Genomic DNA, 14,021 nt, shown 5'->3' with positions numbered 1-14,021 from the left:
TATAACACTGTGCTCTAACCAACTGAGCTAACTGGCCAGCCCCTTCCTTATTTTAATCCTTGTTTTAATATTTTATTAAAAACTTAGGCTAATATAATATGCTAAATTCTCAAAATCATTGTAATACATTTTCTTTCCTTACCACATTGAAGGCTGGCAGATATAGACTAGAAGATATTTGTTCTCTCTACTTGGATTTTGTAATACATAAGAGTTAGAACAATTGACATTTTGGCCAGCTTTGGCATAGTCATACCATGTATTTCTATCAGTCACATCTAAGTTGGAGGGGTAAAAGTGGGTTTTTATGTTGGTCTATCTAGAAGCTCCCAGATTGAAGCCTCTGTTTGGATATCATGCGACGGTTCTTGGTTAGAGTTTAGGGGAGCTTATAACCTTGGAAGTGGCTGTTTATAGCCTGAGAAATTATTTCAACTTAAATAATAAGATCTTTGTTATCTTATTTAGTTATTATGTGTTCAGATAGGGAGAAAAACATTTTCAGCTGTAGAATTTGTACTGAGGGGGTACAAATGGCAATAATATCAAATACCACTTTAAGAACATCCCAAAGAAAAGATAAACATTGGAATTGCTATAATGTTTGAGATCACAATACCCTTAATGAAATTGCATCTGTACTGAGTGGTAGCAACTATTGTTGCATATTTTTCCAATTCCTGGAGAACCTTCTGTGTTTGTTTCCTGTGATATTGTCATGGTCACATTCTGTGTTGGAATTGTATTGGTGGACTCTGGAAGCAGTGGTAGCTTAAGCTGCTCAGGCTTGGAACTAGGTTATCTGGGAAGTCTGCAGTGTGTTGAGGTCACACTCAACATGGACCAGAAGGCTCTAAAGAAACTGGTGGAATCCATCAGTAAAACTGTCAAGAGCTGTAAGTAGTGACCAGACTTCCAACACTGCCTGAACATTTTGACTCAAATAGAAATATTGGCAGACATACATTGGACATTAACAAATGCTTTGTAACCCTAAAATAGAGTCCTTCTATTCTCTTCTAATATGTTGGCCATTTTAAAAATAGATGAGCCAGTGAACAATTATGCCTGTACTTATATAGAAAATATTTTAATCATCAGGTGTCCTTAAATGTATTTGGCTATATGAGAAGAATGCCTTGAGAATTTACATGACCTCATAAATGGTAAAGGATTATCTGGCAATCAAGGATTGATTTTATTATAGTCTGAAATTGAAATTTAATAAAGAGGTTTTAAATTCTAAAGGTTTATAATAAATTCTAAGTGTTTTGACCAGTTCCCTGAGCTTTCTGGCACTAGACCCACAGTGGCAGATGGGGATTAACAGAGATACCTAAGATACTTCAGATGTTGAAGAAATAGCATGGTGCTTTGTACGTAGCAAGTGTTTGTTTATTAAAGCTAATCAAATTTAATAGTTTTTTGGGAATCCTTGCCGTGAGAGACCTTAACAAGTAATGTTGTGAGTTTTATTTCTCAGGCATGACCACAAGCAATCCTGACTGATAGTTCTCAATGAATCTGCTTTTAGACATTGGGGAAATTACTTTAGCCACTGTTACAGTCTTATTATTGGTCACTTCCATTTTTCCAGGACCTCAGGAGGAAAAGGCCCACCCTAAGAGTCTCATTGTAGATTTAACTGAGTGTTCTCTTATTCCAGTTGGGTTTTTAATGACCTAAATTCCTCAGGTACTTCCAAGGGCCTGTTTTCCAATCCTGCTATCATATAACCCTTATAGTCCATGCTGCAGATTTAGCCAGAGCTGATTGTAATAAGGAAGACCTACTGTCATTTGCTGCCTTCTTAACAGAGCCTGGGCTTTTGTAACACTCAAAAGGAAGTTTGCATACTTTTAAAATCTAACTCCTCTCACCGGCCTAATGAAATTTTTAGTAATGTCTGATACCTGTATGTGTTTAATACCATAATTTGTTATTTGGAAGCAACTGCCTGAAATAGTCTGTAGGTATAAATATGTAGTAATACTTGATCAGAATCATGTCTCAGATAGTCTGCAAAGAAGATACTTATCATTTGAAAAAGGAATGAGTTGCATTACTTCCTTTTTCCAAAATTTTTGACACATTAATTCTTAAATTATGATCAAAAGTTCAGGCCCTGAATGCTTGATAATAGCTATTCATTCAAGGTCCTAAACCAATGTAGACATTACTATTTTATGCTTGATTACACACAGCTAATGTTTATTGAGCTCTTTATTGGCAAGATACTGCTAAATGGTTTATATTCACTATCTTTAAATTATCAGAAAAAGCCCAATGAAGTGATATTTTTCCAGTTTTCAGATGAGAAAACCAAGTTTTAGATTCTTTTGTCTAAAGTGATATAGCTACTGGACTTTTTTGGTGGAGGCAGAGTTAGTACCTCGGTAGTCAGATACCAGAGCCCATACCCAAGCATCTTTATTTCTCAAATGAATTCTGCTTATCAGTATTATAGACAGCCTTCATGGTCTTTCTGTATAGTGCTCTCACATAATGAGTGTACAATGAGAATTTGTTTAATTTAGCTCAGTTCTTGGGTCCTTCTAATTGAGACCAGGATAGACACTGGTCGTCTTCTCAAGACTGGAATTTGGTTCTTAATGAATAGGTGTGGGGAGATCTAACAGAGCTAGTGCTGCCTTGGCTTTCTCAAGAAGGGACTGTCTTTTTATTTCTCTTGGTGTACAAAGTTCTAATTGTCCCATGTGGCAGAAAGTTGAATAGTTTTTCCTGTTCTTTGCTTTAGAACTTATTAGGAGGGAACCTTCATAATTTACTAGGCATTGTCGCCAAAGGACCTCTTCTAGTCCAAACAGCTACCACTCACTACATGACTGTTCCCTCAGATCCTCAGAAAACTGATTACCTCTAGTAGTCGGACAAAAGAAATGCATTACCCTACCAAGCAACTGTTTACATTCTTTCCAGATCTAAAATGTTTTATATTCTAGAGCTAGTATAACATCTACCTATTGATCTTTGTACTAGTTCCAAGAGCTGCATTGTCCAATGTGGTAGCCACTAGCTACATGTGGCTTTTTAAATGTAAATAAATTAAAATTAAATTAAAAATTCAGTCTCCCTCCTCACTAGCCACTTTTCAGGGCTCAGTAAGTACATGTGGGTAGGTAGCATCTACCAAATTGTACACCATAGGCAAAAAACATTTTCATCATTTCAGAAAGTTCTATTGCATAGTGATGCTCTATAATCACACAAATAAATCTACTCCCTTTTCCAATAGCCCTTTAACCTAGAAGGAGAAGCAGGTAAATAATTACCTCAGGGTGTAATAAATGGCTTCATGGGTGTGTAACCTTTGTTCTCAGAGGGCCCTATGCTTAATGTTCTGCTATCACTGACTTAATTTTTGAACAAGGGACCTGCATTTTCATTTTGCACTGGGCCCACAAACTCTGGTCAGTCCTGCCTATCTACCTCTTATTCAATGGATGATGGGAGTTGAATAACCAGCATCAGAATAACCTGAAGGTCTGGGTTGAAAATATAGATAGATGCCTGGATACCACCCTAGATGTCTTTTAAAATTTCTGGAAGTGGGGCCAAGCATCCAAACTTTTCACTCCAGGTATTCTTAAGACACTCCGAAGTAAGTGGAGGATTTTAGAACTATTCCTAATCATTTTGTGTTGATCCAACCGATCTTTTTGGCATCTAGAGGTGATTTTGGATTCTAACTCTTATCCTGTGTGTTCCTTAACTGCTCTAATTTCAGGTCTTCTAAATTTTACAATTATTCCAATTTACAAGTGGTTTGATAAATGTTTGTCATTTGCTTAGCAAACATTGAGAGCTAACTATTGTGCTAGACACTACCGGATGTTGCATTTATATTAACATGTTAAATAAACAGCACCTTTTGAATAAAAGTGCTCAATCAGCTGTGTTTTTTCTATAATTTCCCAGCCTGCATTTTTATATTTTTTCAGTAATAATAAGAGATTTTGTCATATGCCTTACCAAAATCTGAATACATTGTGAATGGCATTTCTCTAATCTACTCCTACCAGAGGAAGGAAAAAGTTAAATCTAAAATGATTTGTCTCTGTGAATCCATGAACCCTTCTTCCCTGAGTGTTCATGAGGTTTTAGTACAACTGATCACCTTTTCAGGGACTTAGACCAGGACCGCCTCTAGACCCACTAATCTAATATTTGGCGATCAATTTCCTTGTGAGACAAAATACCATGAGCCAATATGTGTGCATACATAGGTTAGTATGTATACATAGTTCCTACTTAGGTCTGTGGAGAGAGCTTAGAACACCCCTGTAACGAGCACACCCAGTGCTCACACCTAGTTTTCTAGTAAAAATAGCCAGGACTCCTTGAAGAAATAGCTGAAAAGGGTTAATATGAAGATACTTCAAAAAGTTCATGGACAAGGGCCGGCCCGTGGCTCACTCGGGAGAGTGTGGTGCTGATAACACCAAGGCCACGGGTTTGGATCCTATATAGGGATGGCCGGTTAGCTCACTGGCTGAGCATGGTGCTGACAACACCAAGCCAAGGGTTGAGATCCCCTTACCAGTCATCTTTAAAAAAAAAAAAAAAAAGTTCATGGACAGATTCATCTTATGCTTTAATTCTATTTTACCCTGAACTTTTTGAAGTACCCTCATACAAGGTGCGCTTGGAACATCGTGTAGTGGCAGAAAGCACGAAAACGTTTAAGAAGCAAAAGATGGGCATGTTAAAAAGATACAGGAGCCAACCTGAAAACTCCCAATGGCCAAAGCTGGAATAATTTGAGCAACAAAATAACAGTTTTGGCAGTAGGTGTCTTAGTCCATTCAGGCTGCTAAAACAAAATACCATAGACTGAATGGTTTAGAAACAATAGAAATTTATTTCTCACAGGTATGGAGGCTGGGAAGTCAAAGGTCAGAGCAGATTCATTGTCTGGTAGGGGCCTGCTTTCTGGCTCATAGATGGCACCTTCTTGCTCAATCCTCACATGGTGGAAGAGGTTAGCTAGCTCTGTGGGGTCTCCTGTTTTAAAAGGGCACTAGAACTAACCACCTGCAAAGACCCCACCTCCTAGGACCATCACCTTGGGGGTTAGGATTTCAACATATGATTTTGAGGGGGAACCCAAACAGACCATAGCAGTATGTAACCCATGGTATAAACTACATGTGACTTCATAATATAAAAAATTGAATATATCAATAAATAATTAGAAAAATCTTCCTTACAAAATAATTCTAAGTAATAGTATAGATACCACTTCCCAAGAAACAGAGCTTCATTCCCTTCTTGAGTGACTGGCTTCCAAAGAATAGATTGTGAAAGGGGGAAAAAATGGTAACTACAGTGGACAGACCTGGCAGACTCTAGCTTAACCAGGTGATCAAAGTTAAATAGTGATATGTCAAGTTGATATCACGTACCGCCTTATATGTGATAAGAACAGCACTCACCTCTGTGGTATTCTTCCCCAAAACATTTTAATCGTGAGGAAAGCAAACCTAAATTGAAGAACATCCTGCAAAATAAATTCAAAACTGTCAAAGTCATGAAAAGCAAGGATAGACTAAAAACTATGACAGATTGGAGGAGACATAAAAATCAAATGTGCATTGAATACTGAAACAACAACAAAAAACAGTGAAAAAACTGCTGAAATCCAATTAAAGTTTAAAGTTTATTTAATAATTGCTTGGGCCGGCCCGTGGCTCACTCGGTAGAGTGCAGTGCTTGATAGCGCCAAGGCCCCGGGTTCGGATCCCATATACGGATGGCCGGTTCGCTCACTGGCTGAGCGTGGTGCTGACAACACCAAGTCAAGAGTTAAGATCCCCTTACCGGTCATCTTGTTAAAAAATAAAAAAAAATAATAATAATTAAAAAAATAATAATAATAATAATTGCTAATGCTAGTTTATTAGATATGTCAAATGTTAGGTAGAAACTGAGTGAAGAGTATGAATTCTTTGTACTTTTTGTCTCATAAATCTAAAATTATTTCCAACAAAGTTTTAAAAACTATACACCTTTATTGAAATACTAAGAATAATGATTAAAAATGTGTCCCAAACCCACTTTGTTGGATGACTTGTGAGAGAGACTCTCAGAGCAGCCCCTGACTTATTCTTACATCCTCGCTTTCCTCAGGCTTCCCTTTTCACACCACTGTTTGGGCTCACATTTCCCCTCAAATGATAATTTTCTGCCAGCGTTGAGCAGGGCTGCTCTCAGGAAAGCATTGATATGCTGTGCACTCTATACAGTGCACCTACGCCTGAGCTTCTTTTTTCTTGCTATTCCAAACAAGAAAAAAGAAAGTTTTCCAAGGTTCTGTCCTCAGAGCAACTGCATCCCCTTTTATGACCTAGCCTTGAAAGCCGCCAAACCTCATTTCCACTGTACTGTACTGGTTGAAATGGTCCAAAAATCAACCTAGTTTTAAAAGAAGAAAACAGAACCCATCTGTCTAAGGGAGGAGTATCAGAGTCACATTGTAAGAAGAGCATGTGCCATGACCGATTGTCACATTTGTTTTTAGGAAAATAGAAACTGCCACATCAGGACTCACAATTCATAAGGTAGTCTCAAGAGTCTCCTGCCAAAGTGTTTTCTCTTAAATGCAAATCTGGTAACTTTTCCAGCCAAAATTATTGAGCAACCTCCCCATTGTCTTTTACGTAAAGTCAAACAATTCTGCCATCTAGCCACCCCAAGCCATTCGCAGCTCTCAGCACATGTCTCCAGTCCTTCAAGTTGCCTCCTCTGGTAAGTGCAAGTCCTTTGGGAGGCCTTAGCTCAAGTGACACCTCCTCCTTGGGACCCTTCTTAATCTCTTACCACCTCCCCTTGATTATTGCTTCCTTTGGGTACCTGTCCAACAGCATCAGTCGTAGTGCTTGTAATACTTTTTGCCCTTTATCTCTTGACCAGGGAATAACAACCTGGGGATGGGAACCATGGTATATTCATTGCCTGGTTCATGGGAGGCCCGTATGGTTTATTGGATGACTATAAATGACCTTTACATCCTATTTCAGGGCTTCATAGTTACAGTGTGATATTAAGCAAGGAGCCAGAGAATCTAATTCAGTTCCTAAAATATTAGTAGCCACCTTTATAAATGCTAATTCTTTTGATTATCAATCACTGCCCTAAGAATCAAGTCATCCCTCTGACCACATAGAAACCCTCTGTTTCCTTGCCCCAAAAGCCGTGGCAGGGGGATTCCCATAAGCATGTGCCCCAAACCGTCCAGAGATGTGGCAGGTTGGGATTCCAAAGAAAGAAGCACTAAATGCCAGGGTGATCATCCCAGAGGATTCGTTAGGGGAACTAAATGTGCAGAGAGCTGCAGCGTATCCTGATGACAGACAGCAAGAGAAAGGGATGTTCTACCTGGGTATGTCCAGCAGAGAGAAGGTCGGGGTGTGGAGTTTATATGAGGATGTAAGGAATCTGCCTCGGGGGCAGGGCCAGTTTCTTTCAGGGTTTTGAGCAACAACCTAGGAACCTTTCTCAGTGCCTGGGAATGATCAAGGCCTGGTTTTGTTTGAATCCTGCAGAGAGGAACCTGCAGCTGGATGGGTCACAGAGATGTCAAGGCACTCTGTGATTTTCTTTCAGAAAGAGATCAGAGGAAACTGGGGGACCCTACACCCTCACGGTGTAAACTGCGTATTTGCTGTTCTCATTGATTTCACTTGGGTAACCCGATGTCAACTCAAAGACAACATCTAACATCATTCTTTCTTCTCCCCACCACCACCACCAACACAAATAAAAGTAAAATAAGAAGGGAGAAAGGAAGGAAATGGAAGAGAAAAAGGAGAATAGTTACCAGCTTTTGCTCCTGACTGCTAGTTCCTGCAAGTTATCTTTGATTCATTGAATTAGACTTTTAGAGACTGAAGGAAACTCAGAGATCATCGAGGACGATACCTGATGTTTACGCGTGAGGACACTGAGGCATAAAGAAGTTGTATGTCTTGTCTGAGTCTCAGCTATTTAGGATAAGGAATGGAAGTGGAACCCAGATGCTTAAATCTGGTACCCCCAATCCACTCAGTCTAACCCTAGGGTTCCAGTCCTGACAGTGCATTGGAATCACCTGTGCACTTCCTCACATTAGCATTTTACTAAGTGTGGAGTGAGACCCAGGGATGTGAATATTAAAAATTTGGTTTGAAAACTGCAGATCTGAGAGGTCACAAAGCCCTGCTGATTTTCTACAGCATCTCAACCTCCCTCCCCAGTTTTCTGGGCTCATTTCCACCTCTCTATCCAAAGCCCTCACTCCAAGCCTGGGTCCACGCTTCCAGCTTTCCTCCTGTAATAGAAACTCGCCAGATGGGTTTTACGCTTTTACTGTCATGGCCCTCTCCTGTTCCAAAATCTTCAGTGGCTTAACTCAAATATTCTCAATCCCTGGAGCATGAAAGACTCGACTTAGCTCTTGTTTGAAAGCCAATTTCTGGGCCCACTATTAGCAATACAGATTTACCTAGCAGAGTTGGGGTAAATCCTGGGAATCTGCATATTTCACAGGCATAGGACAGTGGAGAGCCAGTTGATTCTCATCCAGGTGTTCCAAAAATGACACCATGAGAAACACTGCTCCAGTACATTAACGGTAATCCTCTCACCGGGCATTCAAGGCCGTCTTCCATCAGCCCATCCTCCTCGACCTTGTTGTTCACTTCTTCCCAGCTCCTTGCTATGTTCCCAATAAGGCATGTTCGGTCTCAACCCTAATTCTCTTTCCTTTACTCATGTTGCTTACTCCCTTTCCCTAGAATTCTCTACTTCTTTACCACCCCCAACACATTCCTTCCTATATCAATACTATTCGTCCTTCAGGACCCAGTTCAAAGTCTACTTCTTCCATGAAAATGGTCCAACTCTTATTTCCCATACTAATTTCTCATTTCTCTTGCTTTACATGTCTGTGGTGGTGAGTGTCTCATAATTAAGCAGTTTTATACCAAGACTTCTGAGTGAGACCCACCTTAATTGTGTAAGTTCTTAAGAAACAAGTCCATATCATACTTTTTTTGGTATCATCAAAGCACCTAGCTTCAAAAGAATAAAATAGCTGCTTAATAAAATATAATTAATTGGATTGAATAACTCAGTGATTAAATCTAAATTGTATTTATTTATCTTTTCCTTCTACAGTCAAAAAAAGTGAAGTAAAATGTCTCATGAGACTTTTTCACAGCTTGGTGGGGAGAACCGCTGAAACATTTGATAACATTGGCCCAGACGTAAAGTGTTTCGAGGGATCCTCCACAATGTATTTGGAATGACTGATGATATACTGATGGGTGGGGTAAGAAGTCATAAGCAACTAAAATGGGCCAATCAGATGGCAAATATGAGAGTACTTTAAAAATTGTGGAAAAATAGAATTAAAAGATTATACAAATCTTTCCATGAACTCGTATATATACATTCAATTTTAGTAAATCGCTGAATTTTTTCAAAGCCAAAGAAGAGAGACATAATTCTGGTAGTGTAATGCCGAAAAAAATAATTGGTTTCTAAGGATGTTTTCTCATGCAAACTTACTTAGAATTTCACATCTCCTATGAAGAGCTATAAAGCCTTGAGAAATAACCAGCAATGAACCAAATATGCTAGTACTTCTGTTTTTTAAAAGAGAAGCAGCTTTTAATCATGATGTCTTTGGATTCACATGCTGCAGATATGTAAATTATTAAATGACTTCTTTTTCCTACTAAAAATGAAGAGTGTATAAGTCAGTATAAAAATGATAATGACTCTATATTGGAAAAATTCAAAGACAAGCCATACATTTATGTATTTATTTATTATATTTTTATTTTTTTGGTGGCTGGCATGTACGGGGATCTGAACCCTTGACCTTAGCATTATAACACCATGCTCTCACCAGCTGAGCCAAGCAGCCAGCAAGATCATATATTTAAAATAGTAAATTATTTCATGTGATCTAGTTAGTTTCAGAAAGAGATTTTTAAAGTGTATAATTTGGTAAGTTCTGACACACATATACGCCACTAAAACCATCATCACAATCAAAATAATAATTCATCATCTCCAAAGACTAAGTAATATTTTAACTTATTTTATATAGGATAATACTAAGCTTTCAGTGGTGATTTAAAAAATAATTAATTATTTTAGTAATTTACCTTTAGGCATTGTTCAAACTCTTTAGAACAGAATTTTGGCTACTTTTTAGAGTAAAAATGGTCACATTGGTTAGCTCCACTGTTTCTCTTCTTGGCTTATGGTAACTGTGCATAGTAACAAAACATCACGAATGAAGTGCATCACTGACCATGGAGAAGAATGACTCTTTTCTTTCTTCAAAAATATGGTGGGAAACACATTTCCAGGAATATTGATTCTTTCAAGAAGACTCTGCCAAAACTTTTCCTCCCTCAGTTTCAGAGAAAAGTTTTTTAATCTAGTCATACATATCTACTGTTGAATTCTAAAATAGCTCTAGGTTACAATACACTTACATATTCTTTTTCTTTAAGTGTTTTTTGCATTTGACAAAGATAATGATAACTCCATAAATGTCAAAGAGTGGGTTAAAGGATTATCAGTGTTTCTTCGAGGGACTTTTGAAGAAAAGCTGAAGTGTAAGATTTCTATACGTGATTACTGGTTTAGTAGTATATATTGTTGATTTTGTATTTAGTGAGTGCTTGAATATTTAAAAATATAAAATTGGTGTTCTCTATAGCAACCTTGTAAAAAAAGTTTGTGGGCCGGCCCGTGGCTCACTCGGGAGAGTGCGGTTCTGGTAAAAAAGTTTGTGCCAGCCGACGCAGCCTCCGGAGTGTCCTCTTTTAGGAATACTCTCACTGGCTGCTGTGAGGGCTGAGGGAAGATTTCTTCTTGAGAGACAGTATGTTCCCCTGTACCGCCCATCCCCTTCCTTTCTGAAAAGAAATGTTTATGGAGTAAGCCTTTTTCTGACAAGTGTTCAAACTTTTCTGTAGATTAGTCTCAGCAACCCTGATGCTGTGCCCCAAAGTGAAAAACAAGGATCCATCAAATCCAACTGAGGAGTGAAAGACATTCATGATCGACATACATGCCCCCACCCCACCCCCTGCCCAGCACCACACACTTAATCTCTCACCATCCCTGTCCTGAATGCTTTCCTCCAGGCAGGTCTGCCCCTCCTTCCTGTCATAGTTGGGTGGGCCATCCCACTTCCTCCGCATGTCTCTACGTATCCAGATTCCAACCGTCCTTAGGCCCAGCAGTGGTCTGCAAGGCTTCTTCTCAGACTCTAGTCCATGCTGAACTGTTACCGCTGCAACTCCCAGTGCCTTGCTCCTTAAGAGAGTAACTTCACCTTTATCCGTTTTATCTGATGGGTTCTGAAGTAAGAGATCCTCGAGGAACACATTCTACAAAAAATTAAACTTGAAAATCATTGCTGTATTGCACTTATTTTATCACAAAAGTAGCAACATAATAATGGGCTTCCTCTAATTTTTTATCTTATTTCCCTAATCAGAGTATAAGCGTTTTAGGGACAAGGATACATTTTATTTATCTAAGGTAACTCAAGTATGCCTATGAGAATAATAGGAATAAAGCTGTAGCCTCCATAAATAAATATCTTTTGGTATATGTAAATAATGTCTACAGAAGTGGGAACTGATAGTTATACTTGGTAAAACTTTTCAGTCCAGACAGCTATTTTCCATGCACAGCTAAAAACGATTTTATCATTTATCAAGAAATCATCTTCCTTTCTAGGTCTGACAACAATGGCAAGATATCTTTTGCAGACTTTGAAAAAGCAGTGAGAGAAGACAGACTTCTGCTGGAGGTGTTTGGACCATGTTTACCAGAGGCAAAGGTACAGTTACAAGTGCCAATAGCCCAGATTTGTAGGAAGAAAATTTTAAAGGGTCAGAAAGTAACATTGTTAGACCCTTACCTCTGTAGGGCTGCAGCCCACTGCTGAAGTTCAGGCCATCATAAATGGCTCAGCCCCATCCTAGCCTTTTGGACCCTAAGAAGACACTCGTGATGGTTTCAGTAACCATAGTCAACAGACTTTTATTGAGCTTGTAACCTCTTTAGCCATACACAATTCCTGTTTCCTGTAAGTATGGTGAAAGTATTTTCCCAAACCCAAACCAGGGTAGATTGGCTTACTTAAGTGATAAAACATTGAATAAAGAGTGGATTCAGCAAGTACCCACCATAAACAGCTAGAACACTTGATCTCTTTCAACCCAATTGTTGTCACAAAATGGAAATAAAAGATTTTAAAATTTGGAGACATGTGTAGTATAGTATTTTATTTGTGCTTATGAAGGATTTTAATGTATAAATCTGACAAAAGACTTCTGAGCTGAAAAGGTCAACCTAATAATTGTTGGCTTATAAAATTTCCTTCCTTATTCTTCCTTTGATCAACTGTGCTTCTCAAACATATGATACAGGATAAAACTTCATTTTCTGCAGTAACTTATGTGGTGATTTTGCAAATTAACTTGAATGTTATTAAGCTGTCTTTAGCCATCTCAGCTCATCTCTCTAACTTGTCCCACTGTAGTTTATTCCCTCAACCCATATGGAAATAGGTGGTAAAAGCAATGCATGAAAGGCAGGCTTCCAATGTGAAGAGACTGATGGCTGGAAACAATATAGCACAATGAACTGTCTTGGAGTACCTACTTAGGATGGAACAGCCAAGGATTCTTCAGCTGCTCCCAGAGAGTTCATTTGTAGCCATTATCTAGAACCTTGCAAAGAGTGGTCTGCACACCAGCAGCAGCCATGACGACCTGGAAAATGCAAAATCTGAAGCCCCACCCCAAACCAACTGAATCAGAATCTGTTGTTGTTGTTTCTTTTCCTTTTCAGCTTGGCACAAGGTTTCTTTCTCTCATCATGGTCAAATATTGTATATGTTGGTAGGGATGGGGAGCAGGCCAGGACTCGACTCAGTCACAGAGCAGATCAGGAACCCATTCAGGAACACACAACTTCTCTAGCAGATCCTCCCTTAAAGGCTGTTAGAGAATTTTTAAAAATTGTGGTAAAATGTACCTAATATAAAATTTACCATCTTAACCATTTTTAAGTGTACAGTTCAGTAATGTTAAATACATTCACACTGTCATGCTACCAGTCTCCAGAACTCTTTTCATCTGGCAGAACTGAAACTCTATACCCATTCAACAACTACCCCTACCCCCTCCCACACCCCCTGGCCACCACCATCAGAATAAGCATTTTTATACAGATTCATAACACCTCAGAGTCTAAGAAGGCTGATGTGGAGGAGATTCATAGCACCTGAAAGTCTTAAGAAGACTGGTCTAGAGCAATTTGCTCTTTCCAGTTCTTTGCTTACATCTCTAGTATATCTTTACCTGAGATTTCAGCAAAAAAAAATACCTAATTATCTCACAAAGAAGTAGGACCTAACCCCTACCTGCAGCTTCTTTTAGTACCATCCACCACTTAGAGCTAAACTTTGGATCAGTAGATCATAACTGAACTTGAACCATGTTAACTGATATGTTCAAATTCAATCCACTAGGCAAGAGGCCCTTAAGGACATGGCAAAATGAAAAACACACACGATGTAGTATGAGCCTTTTCAAGTTATTTTTTTCAATAAAGAAAATGGAAACAGCCTGAACATAGTTGGATTTCCAATTGTGTTGTTCAACGACAGAGAAAAAAGTGTGGATATGCCAAAAGTAGTGGTAGAAGTCCAGAATTTACAAACACTGATTTCTTTTTTGATTGCCAAGGATCAAGTAAATTCTTGTTAGAAGTTAAGTAAAGCATGTAAGCCTCTAATTTCAGCTTTGTGTTAATAGTTTATTAACTTTTTTACTTTACAGAATTGTCTTAATTTTGAAGCCCTGGCATTCAGGAACATCCTGACTTCTAGTTTTTAAATGTAAATCACTTAATACTCATATTAAAATCAGAAACAGATCGTGGTAGTCTATCTTTATTTGTAAGATTTCTACATATTTGCT

The 14,021-nt window shown here is 38.6% G+C and overlaps 1 pseudogene; it reads left to right on the top strand.

Annotated features, from left to right (window-relative positions):
* The first annotated feature begins 777 nt into the window (after positions 1-777).
* LOC134380930 (calaxin-like) lies at positions 778-13,937 on the top strand (annotated as a pseudogene).
* Positions 13,938-14,021: the final 84 nt, after the last annotated feature.

Source organism: Cynocephalus volans, chromosome 6 (assembly GCF_027409185.1).
Source record: "Cynocephalus volans isolate mCynVol1 chromosome 6, mCynVol1.pri, whole genome shotgun sequence".
NCBI classification, from domain to species: domain Eukaryota; kingdom Metazoa; phylum Chordata; class Mammalia; order Dermoptera; family Cynocephalidae; genus Cynocephalus; species Cynocephalus volans.
The sequence above is the reverse complement of the archived record's forward strand: the minus strand, read 5'-3'. Positions and strand labels throughout refer to the sequence as shown.